This window comes from Vicugna pacos, unplaced genomic scaffold (assembly GCF_048564905.1).
Source record: "Vicugna pacos unplaced genomic scaffold, VicPac4 scaffold_21, whole genome shotgun sequence".
Lineage (NCBI taxonomy): Eukaryota > Metazoa > Chordata > Mammalia > Artiodactyla > Camelidae > Vicugna > Vicugna pacos.
Genome location: NW_027328742.1, coordinates 18538672 through 18560608, shown reverse-complemented (window position 1 = coordinate 18560608; position 21937 = coordinate 18538672). Strand labels below are relative to the sequence as shown.

The following is a 21937-nucleotide window of genomic DNA, read 5'->3' as shown; positions in this document are numbered from 1 at the left end:
CGCCAGCGACCTGAACAGAAAATCAGGGGACAGAATATCAGTCAGTGTAAAAAGTCTTTATGTAAAAAAACACAATAAAAGATACCAGCCAGCTAGCAGAAAGGACTGGGCACTGCCTTCAGCCTTCATTTACTCCAGAAATAAGTTCTATCGCAAATGTAGCTAGCTCCCGGTAGTAGGGGAGGCTACCCTGGGAAGAGGAGCTGGACTCGGGCCGGGACTGTGAGATCTCTCTCGCCTGCCTTCCTTCTCGAGCCTCCGTTCATAAAGCAGGTGTGGAGCGGAAGGCACTGCAGCTCTGCCACTGAGGCTGTGAGACAGGCCGGGAGGAGGCTGAGGCGAGGACAGAATTAACTCTGGGCCCACCCCCAAACTGCCCTCAAACCAAAAAGCCTGCCTTGTGATGCCCACTTGCAGTGTCTGACATATAGAGAAGGGGACCACATGAGGGCCACAAGGTCTTCAGCTTTGAAGATGAGGCAGCTGGAGATGAGGCAGGGGGGGCCGGCCTGGGATTCTCTCAGTGATGCCAGCTTTCAGCAGGGCATTGTGATCTCTAATCAGAAAGATGAAGAGGCGGGAGGGCATGGCCTTGGCTACCAGTCGTCTTGTTGTTCTATGTGGAAGGCCAGGGCTGCAGCGAGCTAGCGGACCATGGCTCCCGAGGGGCTCACTAGGTCCTGGGGAAGGCTTTCTCGGGCCTCCTGCATGCGGCGCCGGGCTCGACGGAAGGCCTCTGTGAGGGAAGCAGACACAGGAGTCAGCTGCCATGGTGGCGGGAAATGGGCCCATGTGGATGCTGGGTGGCTGGCTGGGGGAGGGGGAGCCTACCCAGCACATTGTGAATGGAACTCTGCTGGCTGAAACCCTCCAGACGGTCCAACACACTCCGCATCCTCTTCCGCAGGGAACTTGACTCCATGAAGGCCCTGCAGGGGAGCCCGCCACATGGCCACGGCTGCTCTCCAGCCCTTGGGATGAAGAGCCCCAAGGCAGAGAGCCAGGGCCACTCACCTGGACTGCTGCAGACAGTGTAGGCGGAAGGTGACACTGCCCGTGGTCTCCGTGCAGAGTCCAAAGCGGCTCAGACGCTCCCCCTGCGGCATCCAGTTAGCGTCAGGTTTCTGTTGGCTTCTAGACCCCAGGCACCATGCTGGCCTCACTCCCATTCTTATTCCCATTCTTGGGGAGAACAGTTCTGTTGGGGAAACTTCATTCCAACACCCAGACTCCATCACCTCAAGGCTAACATTGGGCTCCCAACTGTAAATCAGGGCACATTCCAACCTCCGTTGAGTACCAGCAGTCTTGTAAGCTGCCTGCCAACCCTCTGATTCTGGAAGCCTCAAGGATGGGCTGGAAGGAGGCGCTGGTTATTCTGACAGGGACCAGGGGAGATCTCTAAGTGCACTGTTTTCCACAGCTCTCCTAGGACAGTGTGTGGATGTCTGTACCTAGTTTAAGATACGGTCAAGACTTCCAGCTGAAGACACAGGAAGGAAGGGACTAAGCAATAATGAAGCAATGGGCAAGAGGCCTTAACCCCGGTTCCACCTTTTCCAGAAGAAACAGGGACATAAGTTCCCAGCATGAAGTCTCCCCAGAGACAAAAGTCACCTTGAAGGTTCCTGGTATCCGCACGTAGGAAAGGTCCTCCAGCTCCAGAGAGCCGCCAATGAAAAACCTCCTCAGCTCAGCCACGGTGCCGAGCTCCAGGGGCCTCCACGTGGAGACTCTCAGGGTGTGTGCGCCTGTGCGGGAAGAGGAGAATGGGGCCGCGGCGGGGACGGGCACGTGGCCCCTTGCTGACTCCCCAGCAACGACACAGGCCTCGCCACCAGTAAAACATCTGGCCTGGTGACGACCTGGCCTCTGGTGAAGGTCATCATGGTGGTTTAGGGTCCCCATTTGGAAATCAATCAGAATTCCAATTTCTGCTCTGCCAGCTATTACCTGTGCACCAGGACAAGCTTCTCGACCTCTCTGAACCCGTCTCCTCATCTAGCAAAATGGAAATAATAGCAACACCGACGCCTCACCAAGTGGTGGGGAGAATGAAACGAGAAGCACTTAGCACAGTGCCTGGCGCACAACAGACGGCAGGGCTGTTACTTCAGAAAGGCTTCCGATCTACTCAATACACACCCACCAGTAGCCCACTTCCCATGCAGTGCCCCCCTCAAGGCCAGGAGTCAGATCAAGAGTTGCTGGGAGCGGAGACCAGAGCTGCTCAACTTCTCAGGTAGCTGTCCCTTCAGCCGGCTGTCTCTAATGGAGAAGGGGAATCTCCCCCAGAGGAGCAAGGAGTTGTGCAAGTTAAGTGCTTCCAATTCCCAATCATCCCCACTTCTCACGAGAAGCGGCCAAATCTTCTGAAGTGCTAGTCTTGTTTCTGGGAGCGAGAGCACATAGGCCACGTGGAGGGCAGGGACAAGAGGTCCCCTGGGGTGGCAGGCAGCACCACAGCCCCGTAGCCTTCCACGCGATACCTCCGCCAGAAGTCGAGTGAGCGGGCCTCACAGTAGAGCACAGGCCACTCCGGGAGGGCACCTGCATGAGTAGGAGCAGCAGCCAGGTCACAGGAGGCCTCCCCGGGAGACGGCCTGGCCTGCGGAGACCCACGGCCAGGGACCTGCCAGGCCACTCACCAGCGGATTCATCCTCGTGGAGGAAGGAGGCCTCAAATGTGAACAGGTAGGAGAAGTAAGCCGCCTTGTCCGAAAAGAGAGGAGCACTATTTCATACTCAGTGTCGTGGGGTGCACAGGCCCTCACTGGGAATTTGTTTCCCCTGTGGCCAATGACAAGGTCACCCCCACAAGGGGAAAAGATAAACTATCACCCCAGGTAGGAAGCAAGAGGCTGAGAAGTGAAAGGACACCCAAATGCAAGCTGTGACCATTTTCAAAAAGGTAGAGAGGACCCTGGACGAGGCAGCCCTGCAGAGCCCACAGCGAAGGGCCAGACCCAACAGTGGAACCTTCCCCAGGCTGTCAGCCTGATGATGCTCATCACATGCCATCCCAGGAGTCCTGCTCCTCCCAGGCACCCCCCCCCCCGTTGCCATACCATTCCCAGGGACTTGGTGGCACAGGTCTGTGTGATTCCTGAGAGCTGCTGGAACGCTGGGCTCGACCAATCTGAAAGCAAAAGACCACACGTAGTAAGTTTACCTGGGAGGAGAGCAAGGAGTTGAGAAAAAGACAAAGTTCCGTTATCCATTCATTCACGCAACAAATCCTCCATTTAGCACGTACTGCGTGTCTGCAATGTGCTATGTGCTATGACCAGTCACCGGGGACATCTTGGTGACCAGAAAGAAAAGCTTCCTATCTCTCATGATGCTAACGTTCTAGTTGGGGGTGGAGGAGAGGTGGTGCAGACAACAAACCAACCAATAAGAGACTCTTAGGTGGTAATAAATGCTAAACTAAAAATGAAACAGGGTGAAGGAGTGACTGAGTGACTTGGATGCTCATTTAGACCACGTAGGGAGGGAACACCACTCAGAGAGGACACTTAGGCTGAGGCCTAAACTCAAGCAGAACCAGTCATGCAAAGATATGACACAAAAGGTTTCAGACAAAGGAAATGGTTCTGAAAAGGCCACAGATGGGCGTTCAAGAATAGAAAGAAAGCATGACCAGAATGTTGTAAGGGAGAGAGAGGCAGGGGCCAGCTCCTTCAGGGAATGGAGTTTGGATTTCGCTTTAAGTGAGAAGGGAAGCTGTTGGTGTTTTAAGTTCAAGAGAGACAACTGGTTTGCATTTTTAAAGGCTCAATGTGGCAATGATATATGCGGCAAGTGAACTGTTCCTCTCGGGAGCAAGACAGGAAGCAAGAGGGTAAGTTAGAAACTAAATGCTTTGGCCTAAGCAAGAGATGCTTGGTGGCTTGGTCCAGGATGCTCGAGAAGACAGATGATTCAGGACATCTTCTGGAGACAGAACTGACAGGAACTGGAGGTAGAGTGACCGGATGCAGGCAGCCAGAGAAAGTGAGGAATCAAGGATGCTTCCTAGGTTTCTGGCATCAGCTACTACGCAGATGACAACGCCATTCTGCTAAGTGGGGGAAGACAATGAGGGCGGGTTTGAGGCAAGAGGAGGAATTAAGAGTTCTCTTGGTCATGTTAAGCAGAAATGACAAAGAAGTAATTGTACAGGAGTCTAGAGTTCAGGGGAGAGGCTAAGGCTACAGAGAACCCGGGTGTCTGAGACATACAAGCAGTATTGAAGCCATGGGATGGATGAAGCCATCTAGAAAGACCTAGAAAGACTGTAGAGAGAGAGAGAGTAATAGAAGTCCAGGCCCGGCCTTGGATACGCTAATAATTCTAGAGCAACAGAAGATGAGGAAACAGCCAAGGAGGCCTCTGAGCCACCAGTGAAAGGAGGAGCATGGAGCCAGAAGCCAAGAGGAGGGTTCCAGCGAGGAAAGTGGGCTGTGGCAAATGCTTCTGAGAGACAAGCAGGGTGAAAGCAGACGTCACCACAGGATTCATATCTTGGAAGTGATCTATGACCCTGAAAAGAACAGCGACAATTTTAGTGGAGGAGTGGGGAAGGGAGCCTGACTGAATGCCTCTGGAAAGCTGTCAGAATGCGTACAAAAAGAGAGACTTAGGAACATTACTGACTAGTAGTTGGCAGTTCCACAAAGAAGTGCACGTAGAGATTGTCATACTCATAGCCTTGGGCTGAAACTAAGAAAACAGGAAACAGTCTCAGCTTATTTTCCTGTCACCCTTAGCACCCGACCCAGTCCTGAAGGGCCCACACACTTGGAAAAATAAGTTCCTCGAGAGCCAGGAACTCTGTCTCCAGGAAGGACTCACACCTGAGCCTCCCAAGTGCTGCGGACAACCCAAGGCGTCCACTGGGGCGGGGCGGCTCACTCCACAGCTCCATCCCGCCCCGGCCGAGCATCAAGGGATCTCCGTCTGGTAAGACACTTACCTACCTCTCCATTTACAAAAAGCCGCAGAGCACCGGGGACAGTCTGAGGCAGAGAGAAGTGGGAACATGTCAGGAGGTCTGAGGGCGCCGGCACCCCTCCTCCAGCCCGCGGGCAAACCCCCGGGAGACCTGACGCTGGACGTCAGACCCACGTGTTTGACTGTCACACCTCCGCCCTACCAGCCACTTCTCCACAGATCTGTTCCCTCCATTTCTAAAACATGTAACACAGTGGGGAAAGGACCTAATTTAAATGGTGGGGAGGGCAACAAAGTATGAATATTTTCGAGAAGAGCCAAGAGAAGCATCCACAGCTGCCTTCTGCCGTATAGTGAGAACTAGAGGGCCCTGTTCCCCGTAAAGGGCTGCGGTCCAGGAACTAGGCAGTTTCCTTTTCTCATCACTTGTGTATCTATCTTATCCAGCTTTTTAACACCGCACATCTGATGTTAATGCAATGTAAAAAATAATGAAAGTTCATCTGTTAGAGAGAGAGAGGGAGACCACTGGGTAATTTCATCCTTGTTTCCAGATCTAGAAATGGAACTCTTGCAGTAAGACACAGAGTAGGACCACAGAATAACTAACTCACACTATTCTGTTTTGTTTTTTAAGAGCCAAACTATTTGACAAACAAAAATGACAGCCCATCTCTACGGGGCACTTAGGAAGAATGGCGACATGAAGAGTAAGGAAGACGTTTTTCCTTCCTATATTTATAAAATTAATTATAAAGTAATAAATAAATACACTGCCGCTGATAAGAACTCAAAAGTATCTAAGTTTAGAGACTAAAAAGTAAACATTCCTAATTTAACCCTCTCACCACACAACAGCCACCTGCCATCTTCCAACCCGCCCACTGCCCAGAGAAAGTCGCCCATAGTGTGTGTCCCCTTTGGGACCTTCTTCTACAGGCTAACAGTTCTAGATCAACATGCAATGTTGTTAAAACGTAACAAGGATTACACTCCACATGCTAATTTTCACTTCCTTTTTACACTGAGGAGTATGTCTTGGGGGCCTTGAGGAGAAGACGGCACTCAGGGATGGTCAGAACCCTCCAGCTGAACACACCCGCCGGCGGGGCTGGGGCTACAGGACGCCGGGCTCCTCACCGTCTCCAAGTCGGTGCCCACGAGGCTGCTGAGGTACTCCCTGTGGCGGCCACACAGCTGAGGAGACAAAGCAAACCAGAACTTGAGAGGTGACCCCAGCCAGGCCGGGGTCCAGTTCCAAACGGGAGGGAGACAAGCAGCAGGAGCGGGAACTGCCACCAAGAGCCGGAGGCCGGAGCATCCCAGCCGCTGCCAGCTTCGTCCCAGTGAGGCCCGGAGGGCGCGGAGTCCGCGGGTCTGGGACCGGCCTGGCTCTCGCGCTTACGCGACCTCGGGCAGAACGCTCAGCTGCTTCTCAGTCTCCATTTCCTCACTTATAAAATGGTAACAATAAAGGTATTCACCGCAGAGGGCTGTGGTACAGTCTAAATAACCTAAAGCATGTGAAGGGCCTTGCGTGGAGCATGGTAAATGCTCAAGTAAATGGTCGTTATTATGACGATCTTACAACAGGACCAAAAGCGTGTATGTGAGATGTCAGCGGCAACTCCTAAGCCAGGAGGGGCCGTTAAGAGCGAGACCTCGCAGCTGCAGACCTCAGCCTTGGACGTGGCCTCACTCCCCGCTCTCTGGTACTTGGGACGAACCAGCTCTTACGTCCTTGAACACACGCTGCTCCCGCTCCTCCTCCTCAGGCTGTGCGAGGGACGACACGTTGTCAATCGTATACTTCCACAGCTCCGGCTTCTCCCCCGTCTCAATTCTGTAAAGTCGAAGCCACAAAAGGGCTAACTCTGATGACAGGAGATGGGGCCCTGCAGACCCAGCCCGGGGATGAGCCGAGTTGCGGTTCTGTTACTCTAAGACAGAAGAGGTCAGCCCGGAGGAAAAGCCCTGGCCAAGCCCATTGCGCCCCGTCTGGGTCAGTCCCTGCGTGCAGCAGCGCAGAGAATTATTTTCACTGAACTACACTGCTGAAGTCATCACTTTCAAATCAGTGTAGCTGCACATTTTCTGAGAACAGGATGCCCAGTGTCCTAAGGGTCTATGGCCTGGAAGAGAATATGAACCCCCGGCCGGGAATTTAAGAGTTAGAACAGACGAAGGGCTTTCTGAGACTCTCCTCAACCAGGGGCAAGAAGGGAAGACAAGGAAAGGAGTGCCGGTGTCCACTGTCCCCTTCCTCCTCTCCTCACCTGTAGGGTCCTTTGAGGCCAGTGAAGTCAGGTTTTACTGTGATCACACCATTGCTGTCCACCTTCAGAGTACAGAGGACGTGTTCATACTTCTTACAGCCAAGCCTAGAAACCAGGGAATCCACACCAGGGTTCAAGGTCACTGGTCCCACCTCCAGGGATAGAGGAAGAGGTAGGCAGCCCACGTCAGAGAGGACAGAGGCTGTAGTGAGAACTGTCATGGCAAAATACTTTCTTCCAAAGAGAAAAAAGAAGAAAACAGTCCCTCCCTCCCACATACCTGGGATGACTACAACGGGGGGTGGCGGGTAGGGAAAGGAGGAAGGATGAGGGTCTGAGCCGGGCCACGAGGGGCTGCACTCACTTTCCATAGGGCCCCAGGTCTGCCATGATGTACATCGTCTGAAGAGGGGTGTTGATGACATGATTGTTCCTCACAAACTCTTCTGAGGGCTCCCAGGTGATGATTCGTGACTTAAGGATGCCACCCTCCCTGGGAGACACCACAGGAAGGGTCACTCCCCTGGCCCCCCAAGAAGAGCCTGAAGGAGGAACATAGGGGAGCACACCAGGGTGGGGGCCTCTGCAGAATGGGACACTTGAGTCAGCAGGCAGACAGAACACTGGCCTGGAAGGACCACAAAGGCCCCCCAGCCGCCATCCACACTGGTACTCACATCCCTCGCCTGTCTTGCCGGCGCCGCCTGACATTTCCATTCGCTCGACCAGGAAGGATGGCATCTCACTGGCTGCGGTGGTCATTTTCTGACAGTGCTGGGAAAACAGGGCAGCCCTGTGTAAGCCATCTGGTCAGGGCCACATGGGACCAAGCACCTGGAGGGAAGTCCTCCTTCTGAAACCTCACCCGAGACCTGACCCTAAGAGGCACAGCCACCTCACAGTTACACATGTTAATGGAGGGGACAACCCAAAGGACAGTCCAACCAAGCCTTGGTTTGCCCTAAGATTTCAGCAGCATCCTACCCTTCAGAAATGAATTTATTTGTGCTAATATTAAAATGAGCCTGCAGTCTCTAAGCACATACCACCAAAAAGTTGGGTGAGTCTGCCTGCTAGACGTTGACATTCACTAGGTAGCTGGAAGATGCCACATGTAATACAAGTGTTCTGTAGAGAATCCGCACATGAGTAATGAACACTTCACTGTAATTTTCTTTACCAAAACAGACAACCCAAACTTTGTATCTACCAACCCACAGCTTTCCTAATAAAAGCATCAACCTTTCAAAAACGTTCACCTAACACCTGCTCCTTGCAGAAACCTACAAGGTCACAGACAAAAATCAGAAAATACACGCTCTACTCTCCCTCAAGGAGTTTGAAATCTCACTAAAAAGAATACATCATGCAGTGACTGAAGAAAAGGTAAAACTGAAGTCCCCGAGGGCATGTTGTCACAGGCAAAATGAGGACATAAGCCATTCCCTGTGTTGTACTGAATTCCTCTTAAAACTCATATATATTCAGTTTTGGCTGAATCCATGTTGAATTTGATCTATATGGTTCTAGACTCCACCCACCTGTCTGATCTCACGATGCATGGAGGAAAAGCCCAGTGGCTGTTTCTCCCAATTTACAGTCTGCAAGTCTAGCATTAGAGATACTGCCACATTTCTATGGACACTTTAAATGATCTCCAGGACCCTTTTGGGAAAGTGGCTTGACAGGGAAGTCCCCACTGCAAGCTCATCTCACCACGATGCCATGTACCTCCGGCAGGCAGCCATACACAAAAGGCTGAGTTTGGCAGGAGACCTGCCACCATTTCCCTGCCAAATGGTCTCTCGTGACTCAGAGTCTCAAACTTGCCTTAAACAGAGGGGAAAAGTCCCTTTCTGAGATGAGTTTCTTGGCCCAACTGTGCTTTGTACAAACACAATCTTTGTCTGTTTCGGTCTTGTGGGTTTTGAGAAGCAGCTGCTGAATTGTGGCGAAAAATTAAAAATAAAATAAAATAAAAATAGAGACACTGCTGGCTCCCCCAGTCCCTCCAGCAGGTGGAGCAGGGAGCTGCAGCCACAGCACCTGCGGACTGTGCCCACCTACTCTGGCCTGGCTGCCAGCGGCACACCGTGGCTCCTAGACAGGCTCTCCATCTCCCCTGAACAGGCTTCTGTCTTAACAGACAGTGGGGCCAGAAAGCTAGGGAAGGCAAAGGTGAAGGGAGCTATGGGACTTGGGAAAAGAACAATACCTCCTCCAAGTTGGTGAATCTGTCAGAGTCAGTGTAAGTAAAGATTCGTCGGTTCTTCCTGCCATCCGAATCCTCCAGCTTCAGAATCTCTTGATGGTACTGATGATCCAAAGGACTCTGGCAGGCTGCTTCATTTTGATACAGATCTACTTCAAACTGAGGTCACAAGGAAACAGAGATCTACTAAGAATAGGTCAAATTTTTTTCCTGTAACTGGTCAAATCAGCTCTATAGAGATGATGCAATCCAACACGTTTTCACAACCAACTCTCATTTGTCTAAACTAATGGAGGACAGGGGATCCAAAGGAGATTAGAGCTAAAAGGAACCAGAGTGATAGTCTAATTCAACTCTACTGTTACAGAATTGACATAGCAAAACAGTAATTCTTTCTGTGGCCCAGAGGTGGAAAGTGCCTTAGCCAGGATCACAAAACTGGGTAGTGGCAGGCATGATGTTACACTGACCCCGTGAATACAGCAGTGGGAAGTATACAACTGCTACAACCTTCTGGAAATCAGTTTGGTGATATGGATCAAGAATCTTTCCCAGCTACCAGCCAGGTGGGAGGTGGACCAGGTGGAGGTAGACTGAGCAGACAAGTGGCACTGGCTCACCTGGCTAAAGAGCTTCTCTTGCCCCCCAATCACAGCCTCCTCCTCTTCATCTTCATCTGGGCGGTGTCCACCTCCAAAGACAACAGAGAGTCAATTGTTTGAGCCAAACCAGCACCACTTCTTGCTCTGTAGTTGGTTATAACCAAAGTCCCTGCTCTTACATTTGCCACAAAACCTGTTGGAACTCACTGGTTTATTAAGCACTCACCCTAGACTCACTCTAGAGATGCTGTAGATATGTGTAGAAGCCAAGATTAGGACCTAAGAAGTCTTAATCACTAATCTGGATAAATGGAAGTCATGCCTTCCAGGAATTATTTATTCTAACTCAGTGTGAGGCACTGAAATTTAGAAATAGGCTGAATGGCTCTTCCTCAATCCCAACTGTCAATATTTGCTAGAAAAAAAACTGTGGTGTTTTTATCTTTACTATTCCTGAAACCATATATCTAGAATCAAACACTGTAACCTTAAGAGACTAAGTATTAGTAAAGAAAAGGAAAGTCGAATAACTTTTATTTTAAATCTTGTCTGCAGTTAGTATTTATTCTTTTCAGATTGTACATTCACATCCTTCGCCCATTTTCTTTTTCTTTTTTTTTTAATGGAGGTACTGGGAGTCAAACCCAGGATCTCATACATGCTAAGCATGGGCTCTACCCTCCCTGCAAAGAACAGTTTTTTTTAAAGAACCAAATCTAATACATATACTCCTGGCTGGGTATGCCTTTTTCAAAGATACATGCTTCACAACCCACCAGCTCACACTCTTGCTCAGAAATATTTTTGAACAGACAACAAAAGCAGAGAGAGCAGTGACCTAACACAAACACAATGTCCTCTCTTGCTCACTTTTCTGGCTTCCCAGATAAGGAAAACTGCAAGAGTAAAAATGATGTTCATATATACATTTCCCAAGCAGACCCCCATTTGTAAATTGTTTTGAAAAGGGTTTGTAAGTATATTTCAAGCCTGGAGCATTCTTTCTTAGAAAAAAAAATGCCACAAATGGTATTTAGGTTGACAGGCAAATTTATAACATATCTAAAGTATGGTATTTGCTATTTCACTACATTTGACCACAATTCAGATCAGTATCTTGATGGCAGGAATTACGCTTATTCAATTTTTACGCAACATAATGTAGTTTAAACTGCCTGGGATCAAATCCTGGCTTCAACACTTACCAGCCATGTGACCTTGGACAAGAAACTCAACCTCTTTATGGCTTTCCTCAGACTACAGACCTGGGTCTACTTTGTCTTAAGAGGTAACCTCACCCTAGGCCCTTCCCCAGATCCCCAAGGGGCCACATCACCACCATACACCCACTGGCGGTTGGGGGAGGCTTAAAGTGGCCAAGTCTATGAGGTCCTTTCCGGGCTGGGCAGCAGGCTGGTAATGGAGGTAGTTGCTTGATGTGATTCTTTGCAGGTGGACTCTGCCAGGGAAAGCGAAGCCCCAAATACCCGTTACAAGACACACAACCAGGAGATAAACACAGAGCAAAAACGGGGGAAACAAAACACAGTAGAGGGGAGGGCTAAGGCAACAGAGAGGGAGGTGGGTGGGGCACGGGGTCCTAAGGAGAAGAGTAAGGATGAGAAAGTACACTGGGGACACAGGGCTCCGAGGAATGTGGGAAAGGAAAGGTCCTGGAAGGGTGGGTCTGGAAGCTGTGAGTTGAAGAGGGTTCCGGGTGGTGAGGGAGACGCGGGGAGACCGGGCAGAGGTCAGGATTGCAAACGGAAGTAGGGGCCCTGAACAACCGAGAACTGTAGTTCAGGTTCCAATTATCTGAGAGCATAAAAGCACGGAGCTCTGAGGCAACGCGACTACCGGAGGCGGAGGTTGCGCACGGGGTCCCGGGAGCGATACACGGCCTCTCCGGTGTCTGTGCTCCAGGCGGCCTCCGCCATGACAGCCGCGCTGCGCCGCGCCGCGCCGCGCTGGGGCCGGAAAGCGCGTCGCCCCAGTCCCCCTGGCAACGGGGGCGGGGGTTCGGGAGGCGGCGGAGGCGCTGCGCGCGCAACTCGCGGTTCCCCACGCGCCGCCGCAGCCGCCTGCCCAGCGCGGGCGCCACCCGGGCGGAGCCCCGTTGTGCGCTCAAGCCGGGGTCCTTTTGGGGTCACCGCTTAGAACGTGTGCGAACGAAGCGCGCTTATACCCAAGGCCAGGCTTGATGCACTTTCCAAACGAGGAAACTAAAGCAGAACCATCGGCCCCTTTTACAGAGATTCAGACAGAAATGGTGATGGAGACCAAACCCAAGTGTCCTGAGTTCTCAGCTACTAGTTTGTCTGCCACACGACTCGGCCTTCCACTAAATGCTGGGAAACTTTGGCCTGTAAATCAGTGGACGTGACTCACAGAATGTACCCATTCTTCCGCCCTCACCAGGGGAGGTGATGACAATTACTCAGACATGAAGATACATTCTTGGAAGAAAACGAAAATGTCAGGAGATTTAATAATCCTTGTGTTGGCATTCACTGAATCAGAGAAAGAAAAAACAAGGAAGCTAACAGTAAGGAAGGAAAATGTGTTATTATTGCACTGGTTTTTCCCCTGCGTGTGTTATTTCCGGATTTTTAAGCCACCTTAGATGGCCACCTAAGCCACCTCAGGAATAGCCAACAAAATGCCATTCCGAAGACGTGCTTCATTGGCCTGTCAAAGGCAGGACACACTGTAACCTCGAGTCTGGCTCTCTGGCACCTTGGGGATGTCAACAGTTACCAGCCTTTGACATTTACTGCTCCTCCAACAGAGTAAGCAATTGTCCCCTGAACTCAAGAATATAATGTCAGTTTGATTATATGGCGTTGGGAGCCCTAAGCAACAATGCTACTGTTGTTTAACACCAAGGACTCACCATAACAATAACCCTATTTATTTAAGATCTTCTACAGCCTGGGCACTCTGTTTCCATTGTCCCCAGTCCTCCTAGAACCCCTTTAAGTAAGTATTGTGTTCTTTTGGTTTGGTTTGGTTTGGGTTTGGTTTTTTTTTTAAGATTTTATCTTTTTTTATAGTCAGTTTACAATGTATCAATTTCTGATGTACAGCATAATATTTCAGTCATACATATACATACATGTATTCATTTTCATTATAGGTTACTGCAAGATACTGAATATAGTTTCCTATGCTATACAGAAGAAACTTGTTTATCTATTTTATATATAGTAGTTAGTATTTGTAAATCTCAAACTCCCAATTTATCTCTTCTCACCCCCTTTCCCCCTTGCTAACCATAGTTTATTTATTATGTCTGTGAGTCTGTTTCTGTTTTGTAGATAAGTTCATTTGTGTCTTCTTTTTTTCTTTTCTTTTTAGATTCCACATAGAGTGGTATCATATGGTATTTTTCTTTCTCTTTCTGGCTTACTTCACTTAGAATGACAATCTCCAGGTCCATCCATGTTGCGGCAAGTGACATTATTTTATTCTTTTTATGGCTGAGTAGAATTCCATCGTATAAATATACCATGACTTCTTTATCCAGTCATCTGTTAATGGACATTTAGTTTATTTCCATATCTTGGCTATTGTATTCAGTGCTACTATGAACACTGGGGTGCACGTATCTTTTCAAATTAGACTTCTTTCTGGATATATGCCCAGGAGTGGGATTGCTGGGTCATATGGTAAATCTATTTTTAGTTTTTGGAGGAATCTCCATACTGTTTTCCATAATAGTTGCACCAAACTACATTCCTACCAACAGTGTAAAGGGTTCCCTTTTCTCCACAGCCTCTCCAGCATTTATTGTTTGTGGACTTTTGAATGATGGCCATTCTGACTGGTGTGAGGTGATATCTCATTGTAGTTTTGATTTGCATTTCTTTGATAATTAGTGATATTGAGCATTTTTTCATGTGTCTGTTGTCCGTTTGTATGTCTTCACTCGAGAATTGCTTGTTTAGGTCTTCTGCCCATTTTTGAACTGGGTTGTTTGTTTTTTTGTTATTGAGTTATATGAGTTGTTTGTATATTCTGGAAATTAGGCCCTTGTCAGTCATATCATTTGCACATATTTTCTCCCATTCTGTAGGTTGTCTTTTTGTTTTGCTTATGATTTCCTTTGCTGTGCAAAAGCTTATGTTTAATTAAGTCCATTTGTTTATTTTTGCTTTTATTTCTATTGCCTGGGTAGACTGCCCTAGAAGAACATTGCTGAGATTTATGTCAGAAAATATTTTGCCTGTGTTTTCTTCTAGGAAGTTTATAGTGTCTTGTCTTATGTTTAAGTCTTTAAGCCATTTTGAGTTTATTTTTGTGTATGGTATGAGGGATCCACCAGGTTTTTTTGTGGAATTGACAAGCTGATTCTAAAGTTTACATGGAAATGGAAAAGACTTAGATAGCCAAAAAAAAAAGTGACAAAGAAAAACAAAGTTGAGGACTTATATTTAATTTCTAGACAATACAAAAATATAATAATCACTAAATTGTTCTATTGGCATAAAAATAGACATATAGATCAATGAGACAGAGAGTCCAAAATATATACAATCGATCTTTGACAGAATTCTAAAAATAATTCAATGGAGAAAGGATAATATTCTCAACAAATATGGTAGAACTTTATATCCATTTGTAAAATACAAAAACAAAAAAATTTAATTCTTTACCTTACACAATTTAGTAAGTTAAAGCAAAATGGATCATAGAGCTAAAAGTAAGAAATACAGCTACAAAACTACCAGACAAAAATACAAGAGAAAATATTTGCTCTGAGTTAGGTAAATATTTTTTTAGATAAGACTCAAAATATACAAAATATCAAAGAAAAAATTAATAAATTACTCTTCATCAAAATGAAAAACTTTTATTCTTAGAGAACACTTGTTAAGAAAAAGACAAGAAACAGCCTGAAAAAAACTTTACAAAACGTATATCTGATAAAGGACTTATATCCAGGAAAAAAAAAAAGTACCTTTACAACTTGGTAATCATCAAACAAACAATCTTACTTTTAAATGGTCAAAAGATTTGAACAGGCACTTCACCAAAGGTACATGATTGGCAATAAGTTTGTGAAAAGATGTTCAACATCATTAGTTATCAATGAAATGCATATTAAAACCATAATAAGATACCACTACACACCTATTATACCTCTTAGAATGCTAAAATTTAATGGTAGACAATACCAGATGCTGGTGAAGATGTGAAGCAACTCGGACTCGTGAAATTGCTGGTCAGAATACAAAATAGTACAGCTGCTTTGGAAAAACGGACATTTCTTATAAAGTGAAACACTTACTTACCTTAAGATCTAGCACTCCCACTCTTAATTATTTACTCAAGAGCAGTAACGACACATGTCCATGCAAAGACCCAGATGTAAATATGCATAGCAATTTATTCATACTAGTAAAGATGGGAAGGAGTGCAAACGTCCACCAACATGTAAATATTTAAACAAATTGTATCATATCGACAATTGTATAATATCTATTCAATGGGATACTACTCCACAATAAAAACGAGGTAAATACTGCTACAGAAAACCACTAGGATGAATCTCAAAAATCATTATGCTAAGCGGAAGAAAGCAGCTGGACACAGAAGGCTACATGCCATGTGGTTTCTTTTATATGACGTTCTAGAAAAAAGGAAAACTATAAAGATGGAACACAGATCAGTGGTCACCTGGGGTTGGATCTGGGAATAGGGTTTGACTATAAAGAGGCAGAATAAGAGAATTTAGGAGGTAAGGGAGCTATCCTGTATGGAACTAGGCATTTATTAAAAATCTACAGAATTGTGGGTCACAATGAGTGGATGTCACTGTATGTAACATTTAAACTATTAACCAAGTTATGAGAAGGACTCAAATTGGAATGCAGGCTATGACAGCGGAGTCCAACTGTAACTGTGTTACAAAATACTTACATAACCACACTGAAGGGAGTGAGAAAGAAAGGAGCCAACCGAAATAACTCTGGAAAGCAGTGTTTTAATGGAAACTGAAGGCTAAAGACAAAAAACTGTCCACAAATGCCCTACTCAAGTTGGCAAATTTCTTTCTCAAAGGGGTATGAGTTTCAATTCTGAAACCATTTTCTATGTATACTAGGGTTGAACAAATAATAAACTACTGGACATAACAAGAGCCATGTTTCTGACTGTCTGAGAAAGAAATTACAAGCAAGGAAAGGAGGTAAAGGCAAGAATGAACCCTGTGGTGCCTAATCAGAGTTAGCAATAAAACCCCTGGGTATTTTAAAAGATATGTATAAAGACAGAGTCAGACATGAAATACGAATTTTAAGTATGTATGAGTACTACCCATCCACACGGTACCTAGCTCTGCCCACTGACAGAGTCCAGAAGCAGTTACTCTCCAGCAGAAATGAGCATTCCCAGTACCCAGACTTGGTTTCTAAATATCATTCTCCATCAGAAGGAATCAGGGCTCCTTGGAGAAATGATTGATTTCCTGGAAGAAATGGAATGGAACCTCATGGGAACTCATACTGTTGGGCTAGATAGCTTCCATCAGCCAAGGGCAGTCCGGGATGAGCTGTTATGCTCAGCATCTGGTCAAGGGAACCTGGGCAGGGCACTAACAATATCTGCTACAAGTATGCTTTGGAGAGGTTAATCCCAGAAAAGTCTGGTGTGGGAGTGTTACTTACGGGCCAGCTTATTCAGGGCACCAAGAGAGTGCGCATCCTCACCTTTCCCCAGCCCCTTCCAGGCAGTGTGTCAACAGGCAGAACAGGTGGGACTGCGCAGGTATTATTACCACATGGACATTACCCGAATCAGAGGAGAATAAAATAGGTCAGCAGGACCCAGAATCTCAGCCTCTGAAACAGTTCATTTGTAAGTCCTAGCCAGATCTCAAATGCCTTTTCTTAAGAAACATGCTCAGCTTTTGACAATTAATTGCTTTATCGTGGGCAGCCCCATTTTCTCTACAGTGCGTCCCAACAAGTTAGCGCAGGTCTTCAGTGGCATGTCAAGACGTGGAGCAACAGGAGTGTTCTAAATGGCAGAACTCTGAGAACGTTGGTTCCTATGGCCTCTCCCCATTTAAGAAGAGGTTTCAATTTTTGGAAACACAGGGACTTAAAAATTTACCTTCCATGTTTCTCCTCTTGGTATTCTCCTGGAAATATAAAGAAATTAATCTCTTCAATACATTCTAATAAATGGCAGAACTTTCTGCCAACTCTAAGATTATTTCAAGTTTAATCTCATTAAAATCCATTGACTTTTCCCAAATTAGCGATGATCTTTTAAAAGTCTATATTCAAAGACAAACTTATGGTTATCAGAGGGGGAAAGGAGGTGGGGAGGGATAAATTGGGAATTTGGGATTTGTAGATACTACCATTTTTATATTTCAGATGATCAAAAATGTGGAACAGAGATTGACTGCACAACAATGTGAATATACTTAGTACTGAACTTAAAATTGTTAAGATGGTAAATTTTATGTTGTGTGTATTTTACCACAATTTTTTTACAAAAGAAAAATAACAAAAATGACAACAAAAATATGGAAACATAGGATAATGACCACCCATTATCGTATCCCGCATCCACCTTGAACATTTCCCTAGTAGCTAAGCCAATTTGAGTTGAGTTTTTGGTGACTTGGACCCAGCAAATGCATGCTAAGTGTTGCAGCATTTGGTGCCAGTAAGTAGGAATGCTATAAGGAACAGATCTGAAACTTGATGGAATGGGCCGACCTGGAGAGATAGGGCTTGATCCTGGCTTGGAAGGTTAGCAATCCTCTTTAGGTGGTCGTGAAATAATTGGCTTCTCTGCCTCTTGAAGTTTAATATGCAAAAAATCGCCTGGGGATCTTGTTCAAATGAGGATTCCGATCAGTAGGTCTAGGGAGGGAACTGAGTCTGCACTTCTGACAGGCTCCCAGGTGATGCGAACACTGCTGATCCATGGACCACACTCTGTATAGCAAGGAGTTAAACTGATGTGTCCTGAAAGAGGGTTCATGTACAACGCATGCTGTTGCATTAGGAGGATGGGGAAATTTCAGGGTGTAGGATTGTCAGCAACTTCTTTTAGCCCATCAGCCCATGGTGATACAGCTTAATTGTATTAAGAAGAGGAACTTCTACATTAGATTTCTTGGAGCATTTTAAAAGACAAAAATAGCAAAGGAAATCCAGGGTTATGTGAACACTGAAAATATCCCACAAAGGGGAATGATCAGAGCTACACTTGTTGGAGCCATGATCTCTTGCTCCAGATGCAGCGATGAGCCAAAAATTCGCAGACCCCTAATCTGAGACTGTAGGCTTCTATTTTATTTTTGTAGATTTTATAAGTTCCAGGAAGGCTGAATCAAAGACAGGTTACACTCTCACACTTTGCAGTCATACAATTAAAAATGTTATTTAAAAAAATTATTGTCAACTCTAAGCTCCACAGAGGCAGAAGTCAGATCTATCTTGAGTCCCAAGACATCTCAGAACATCAGTGCCTGGCACGTACATGATAGACACTTGCTCAATAAGTGAACAATTACCTTTTTCTATATTTTTCTGCCCCACTGATCAGTGAGCTTATTAAGAGGAAGAACCAGGCTCAATTTATCTTTGTGTCTTTGGGGCACCCAAACGATTGCTCAATGCAGAATTATTTGAATTGTCCTGGACTGAATTAAATTATCAGGAGTAGCAGTGCCCCAGGCACTGGGCTGGGATTCAGGGGGGAAATTCTAGGCTTTGGCCAGGGGAAGCTAAGAGTGAGGTCATTGACTCAGGGGGCCCAGGTGCTTGGATTAAGGTGAGCCTCCTAGAGTTTGCAACCAGAAGGGAAAAGAGAAAACGTGAGTAACTGTCAGCACTGCAGGCTGGTTTTAGGATGTGAGGCTAGGAAACCCCGCTAGGCTATGTTCCGGGAGACAGGCATCACCCCTGGGCAGTAGCCAGGCCCACGGGGACTTCTGAGAAGTGGCAGCATCTAGCCTGAGTGGCCGAGTTCAAGAGAAGAAATCCTGTGTGGGCAGCTGCTGTCCTTAGGCTGGAGACAGTGTTTTGCACATCCACACCACCCCCAGATGGAAAAACGAGAGCTGCCTAGCTTTGCTGGGGAGATAGGGTAGAGCCTACAGTCCCTATGAACTCTTTCTTTCTCCTCATCAGAAGCAGCCCATGGTGGGAGGGACCCGCATCGTCACCAGGACCAACCGGAAGTCCAGCAGCAGAAGCCAAAAAAGAAAAGAAAAGAAAGGAAACTTTCCATTCCTCCCCCCTCCCCCCGAGCCTGTGAAATGCAACCCAGCAGAGAGGACATGGGTCTTAGGTTTAGCTTCTGGCCTCCTCAGTAACTGGGGATTCAGATGAGGCAGCGAACAGACAGCATGCCTCAAGAACAAGTTTATGCTGAAGTAGCTGCTCACTATTATTATTATTTAAATTGTCCTGGACTGAATTAAATTATCAGGAGTAGCAGTGCCCCAGGCACTGGGCTGGGATTCAGGGGGGAAATTCATGACTAAGAACTCATCTCCATATTCATCGCTTACCCATGAATCATGCTTTCCGTGTCTGCATCCATGGTGGCAGTTGGCTGTCACAGCGCCTCGTGATACAGGCTGGCACTATTGTTCCCAATGGCCAGAGGAGGAAGGCGAGGTTCAGAGACGGAGTGACTGCCTGGGGTCACACATCTACTGAGCAGAGTTGTCGGGACCCAGGGAGATAGATCTTCTGACCTCACTCCAGGCTCACTCTCCACAGCACATGCTACCTAAGCTGGCTGGACGCCTCCCCGGGATAGCCGGAGTAACTCAGAGAACCCAGAGCACAGGCTAAGCACGGCTCATGGTCCCTGGGGGTGTCCATTTTAGCTTGATGTTAAGTAAATTTAAATTTTTACATCGTAAAACAGACACAGATGAGTTCTGGAGGAGCACACAGAAGTGTGACTTTCCTAAGTTAAAATGTGAGATGTCGAATCTGAGCTGATAATAACGTAACAATATCGGTTCATTAATTGTGACGAATGTACCACGGTGATGTAGAAGGTTAACAACAGTGGAAACTGAGACTGGGTATATGGGAACTCTCTGTACTACTTTTGCAATAATACTGTAAATCTAAAACTGTTCTTAAATAAAAATTTTATTTTAAAAGGTATGAGCTATCGAAGAAGCTGCAGAGTCTGTTTCCTCCTGGAGTACCTGGTCATACTCCTCTTTTGTTAAAGGCCTATCAGAAGCCATAGTTAAAAAGCGTTACCCATGCCCTACTGTTTGCAGAGTAGAGGGACATTCTATAGAGTCTTGAAAGCCCTGTATTTCCAAAGGGAAGAACAAGAAAGCAGGACAGTAAAGCCTCTTTCTCTCCCCTCCCCTGGCCTCTGCCCCCTTCTTAGCGCTGTGAGAAGAGTGAGAGGCAAATAACCGCTTTGCCCTCCCCGGGCTCCCAGTAGAGCAGAAGGGCTTCTGTTACAGCACCTCACCCCATCCAGCCTCCATCACGGTCTCCCAGAGCTGCACCCCCGCCCCAGATCATCTGGGTGGAGCCCCGGGAAGAAGCAGTGAGATCTGCCATTTAGGGTAAGTCCCAGAGGGTGCTCCCTGGCACCCAGTGGGCACCACCTACTCGTGCTGGGCTAGCCAGCAGTCGAGCGGGGTGTCTTCTCAGCGACGTCCATGCAGAACTCCAGCCTGCTTCTGGCAAACAGACCTAAGGATGGAACCTTACAAGACTAGGGTGCGTGGGTTCTGTTGCTTCCGAAAGCTTCTTCCGCCATCTGGGAAACAGGCGTTGAAGTTCCCCCTTCAGGCTGGAAAACAGACTTGAGCTGCTGTTTTCACCCAACTGTGAAAGGACCAAGATCCAGATGCTCCTCACCATGTCCTGGCCTGTCTGTTTTTGTACAGCTCAGGATGGACAGTGGGGCTGTACCCTGGGGAAGATGAAAGAGAGAAGAGAAAAATTCAGAAAACATACCCTCTAGCTACACTTTGAACAGCCACAGTATTTCAGTCAAGTCAGAAATGGTTTCCAGAAACAAGTTTTAGAGCTGACGGTCAAGAACTTAGGCTTGAATGATGAAGTTAAGCCAAGGTCACGTTTGCACCAAGGTCATCATCTTTATCATCAAAATAAATATTACTGATTGCCCAGTATAATTTAGAGCTCTTGAGGAGTTTAGGAGCTAATCTGGGCAACAGGAAAGAGGCATAAAGAGATAATAAATAGGAAAAGCAAAGGAGAGAGAAAGAGAAGCAATATACGATGCTCCCTGGGGCTCGGCAGATAGGGGAGGCTTCATGAAGAAGATAGGGCTTGAGCTAGATATTGGGCTCGGACAAGAAGGGAGAGAGCAAGCCAGGAATGGAGGATGGCAGAGAAAAAGAGGCAGAGCAGGAATGTGCGGGGCATGTTGGGGAAAAATGTTAATGGGTTAGTTTGGGTGGAACGAAGAGCTTGGGCAGAGGAGTGATGTGTGATGGACTGGGAGAGAGAGAGGGTAGGCAAGATAGAACCATGGCTAAAGCTTGAGATTTTGTCCTGCGGGTAGCAGAGAGCCCTGGAGCAAAGGAAGGGGTGGAGAGGATTGGTGGCAGGGAGGCCACTGAGAAGGATGTGGTCTTGAAGCAAAACTGTGGTGAGTCAGAGCAGAACCAGAATGTAGGGAAGGCTAGAAGAGGACAGATGCAAAAGATTTATGAAGGACAAGTGGACAGGAATTGGTGACTGAGATGGGAGATGGGAGGATGGAAGAGGAAGAGAAAAAAGAAGAGTAGAAGCACTTGGGATAACTCGCTGGTTTCCAACCTCATCATCTGTATGTTAATTGAGAAGGAGGAAGATTGGGAATAAGGAGAGGAAAAAGACCAGAAGCACATAATATCAGGTGCTCAATGAATACCTATGAGGGAGAAATGA

At 46.9% G+C, this 21937-nt stretch overlaps 1 pseudogene; it reads right to left on the bottom strand.

Moving 5' to 3' along the window:
• Positions 1-36: 36 nt before the first annotated feature.
• On the bottom strand, positions 37-11966 carry LOC140694418 (tectonic-like complex member MKS1; annotated as a pseudogene).
• Positions 11967-21937: the final 9971 nt, after the last annotated feature.